The sequence below is a fragment of the Triticum dicoccoides genome, chromosome 7A, assembly GCF_002162155.2.
Source record: "Triticum dicoccoides isolate Atlit2015 ecotype Zavitan chromosome 7A, WEW_v2.0, whole genome shotgun sequence".
NCBI lineage: Eukaryota > Viridiplantae > Streptophyta > Magnoliopsida > Poales > Poaceae > Triticum > Triticum dicoccoides.
Genome location: NC_041392.1, coordinates 3,000,511 through 3,004,606, shown reverse-complemented (window position 1 = coordinate 3,004,606; position 4,096 = coordinate 3,000,511).

Below are 4,096 nucleotides of genomic sequence, written 5' to 3'. Positions count from 1 at the left end.
TAAGATCAATGTCTGGCTGAGTTGGCAAGTTAAACATGGACGGTCCCTTGGATGCATGCTCCATTTCCCCATTATCTTAATCTCTAGTTAATTAATTACTCTCCCAGACGCATGGACGCATATGCCTAGTTGCAGCGTGCTTTTCCCAAACAATAATACTCCACGATCACTTGCAGTTTTATTAATCCTGTTGGTCGATGCACGATGCTTGGTAATCAAGTATTTACTTAGAGATCGATTGGCCGGCCAATTAAATCTGAAGAGTAGTTTTCTTTGATCGCTTTCACTGTCTCTTTCACCGTATCTCTAGTTCATTTAGAAATACACATCGTATTCATGCCTCGTCAATTGCATGTGGAAAGGAATCATGGTGGAGTGACTTGTCCAGCAGATCACACCAAATCAAATCAAGGCTTTCCTCCTTGGAATTTTTCAAGTTTAATTGAAGCCATTTTTGTCCGCGGGATGGAATTGATTCCTTCATGGAATTGGTGGAGGGCGCGGGCCTCTTTTATTAACTTTATACAAGCATTCATGTCTCAAAAAAATGGAATATTCATTTCAGCCATGTTTTCTTTTCACGTTCTCGACGTCAAATTGTCAACACATATTCATGATCAATTGGCTTACTTATCTTGAACCATTGAAATTGCTCGGCTCCCAGCTCCCCACTCGTCGGCCCGCCTCCTGAGATCCGTGGTGGCTGCGGCTGCCCCTCCGAGTCGTTGCTACCGTTGCTCGGAGTCAAGTGCCCCATCTTGTCGGGTTTACAACTTCGTACATGCTCCGGGTGAAACCCCAGCTCCATACTATGTATGAGCCGACCACAGTGGCGCCATCCTGACATCCTAACCTCTTTTGCAGTTGTGATCGTGGAGCTATACTTCCAACCTATGACTGGGTTCTTCGAGTTACCTGTGCCCGGGAGAAGTCTTTGCTCTGATCTCATATTGAAGCAATTGCGGCAATGCTTCCCAGCATCATAAACCTCCCTGGATGCATGGTCCTTAGTGGCACCTCTTTACAGCTTGGTCTCAAGCGGACGATCTATGGACATCGCCTCCCTACCAAGGTTGGAAAAAGTGATAGGCATAAGTGAGGCGATTGGCCTTCGCCTAGTGCCTAGGCGGTGCTTAAGCGCCCTAGACGCGGCCTAGGCGGCAATATAGTTTTTACTATCGGGTTGAATTTGTGGTTATTATATGTGTGTCGATATTAACTTAGGGACATAATATGGTAACTACCAGCTACTGCCATTGGAATATAGCTCATTTAGCATATCAGTGCAATATGCCATGACTTCTCGCTTGGGTACACAATTCCTTGCTTGCCCTATCTAGACTTTCATTTATGCCCTAGGCGAGGCGTTTGGCCATCGCCTAGCGCCTAAGCGTGCCTAAGTGCCTTCTAGTCACTTTCTTTTCCAATAGAGCTCCTTACTGAAGGTGCCATTTGAGTGCATATGCATATCTATAGGGCGGATCCTCGTGCTCATCCGCCGGCGGCAAATGTGGATGTGTTGCCATCTGTTCGCCCCGACCACCCTACATTGTGTGGGAAATTGGTGGAGGGAGTGGACCTCTTTTATTGATTCAACAAGAATCATTTTAGTCATGCTTTGTAACTGAGGTCTTTGATCTCTTACCGAGCTTGAATTAGTGAACCAACTAACTTAGTGGTGGTATTAATCAACTGTATTCGGATTTACGGGAAATTGGAAGGTTTTTGGAGTGAAAATTTTCAAATTCGTGGTGTCACTTTTCTCTCGTGTGCATTTTATACGCAAGCTACATTTCTTTTTCTTTTTTTGAAGGTCACAAGGTACATTTCTGGAAAATGTCTGGATTTGTTTTTGAATGAGGAAAGCCATCATGGCTCATTTTGTCTAGTTGCAGCTCATGCTCTTGCCATGGAAGCTTCTTCTATACGACAATTAATTTGGATCAGAGGGAAAATCAATGAAGCTGCTCAATTTTCAACCGCAAAAAAAAAAATGGACGGAGGCCGTGAGCCATGTAAGACAGTCAGTGAAGAGGAAGCCCAGCCATGGAATGGGATGGACGGAGGCCGTGAGCTCACCCGTCACCATGCTGGCTGCCACATCACGACTGACTGGCCTTTCACTTGCCTCGTTGGACGGCGAGGGGGGAGGCGGCTGCTCCGTCGCTCTCCCGCGGTCGACGGGTCGCATATCCACGTTTTTTTGGGACTTTTGAAACTTCCAAATGTGCATATCCGCGTCACTTTTCTTAGATCTTTCGAACCCCAAGGATATTTTTTGAGTTTTCCGAAATGCTGGAGTCCGAGAGCCAAATCCACGCACTCGGGCGCACATGGAGCTGCTTGATGAAAGCAGAGTCTGCATGATTGAGCTGGAGGCCCGGAAGGAAGATGGCTACGTGCCTCCATGAACGGCAGAGGTGAGGCCGGTCTGTGGCTGTGGGGTTGGTGGGCACTGAGGAGGAGCCCATGGATGAAAGCAACAGCAACGGCGGAGCGGCTAATTAATCTGTAGCTTCACCTTGTAATTGACTAAACTCGATATCATTTGTTTACAGAGTAGGCGTGCACAAACTACAGACATACATCCATGAGTTGGTACATAGAAGGAAGACGACACTGGCTCTGCATCTGCACGCATATCATATAATTGAGTTGTGGGCCCAAAATGGACGGACGATAGCTTAGTAGTACATGCCTGCATGAAGGACACAGGTCTGTGGAGTTGGTGATGGATCGGTCGATGCAGGAGGAAGGATACTGCATGCGTACGTGGATGAATGCGTACGTGGATGATGGCCACACCAACGACGGAGGAACCTCCGTCGGATTATACGTCTCGTGAGCCAGCCAGCTGTGTGCGGTTATTTAAGTCCCCTAAATCGGACGCCCTAAATCGGTCTCAAACGTCTGGGCGGTCCTTCGGATCACTAACCGGTCACGATTTTTCAAGTCGGACGGGCCCCTCAAACGGGTCTTAAACATCCCCGTTGACCGGCACCTCTCATATCCAGCCTAAATATGGAATTGATGTAAGGAGTCCGGATGCGCCCAGGCACCCTCGTCATGTCGGGCCTGGCCGTTAGATGAAATAACAAGTTTTTTGGTGAAATAACAAGTAAACGCTGCAACCCGCGCGCCTAGTACCGGGCCTGGCCGTCTGGCCCAAGTATGGGAAAACACATAGGGCCCAACCATGCCCTAGGCAAGGGGAGCCGTATGGGAAAATGCATAGCTCCGGCATGGCGGGCAACGGATTCGAATCGTTCACCTCCAGATCCGTCGATCCCGAGCTCATCCCGCACCTTCGAGGAGGAGATGGCCGTCCGGCTTGCGCTACGCCATGCCTGGGAGGAGGCCCGTGGACGGTTGCGCTCAAACTCCATCCGTCGGGAATCCATTGCGTCCGCCCAAATGGGGCATGGATCCGGCGTTAGGCCGGCCATAGCTGCCTCCCCGGGGGCCGTGCGGTCCGTCTGGCGCCCGAACGCGCTGGCGGACGTGCAACCCCTCTAGTGGCATGCCGATATTGGGCACGACGTTCACACCATGCAAGGCACCGGGCGCGGGAGGCGGCGGCGGACGGCGGCGAGGCGGAGTTGCATTCTCCGGTGTCGCAACCGCATCGTGGTGGACGTCGGTGGCTCGTCCCCTGACGGATCCATCATCGATCTGACGCCATCGGGCATGGGAGGCGGCGAGGCTTGAGTCCCGTGAGCCAGCTCGTGTCCCATGCCCTATCCTACCTTGCCGACTACCGGGCCAACACTCAGAGGAGCGCAGCCGGCCGCCGGACATGGCCAGGGCGGAGCCGGGCGAGCGAGGAGCGGAACCAGACAAGCTCCGCGTAGATTAGGTTTCACGTTGCAGGTAACAATATGGATTTGAGGTTTCTAATTTGAGATATCCGGATGAGAAATGTGTTTTTTGAGAGGTGACGATCACTGTCCGCGGATACGCCCAGGCGCGTCTCGAATTTGCCAAGTCCGGCTATAGAAGATCACCGTTGTCTAGCTGAGCTGCCAAGGTCTTTAGCTCTGAGAAGATGGACGGTCTCTTGGATGCATGCTCCATTAACTTAATATCTAGTTAATTA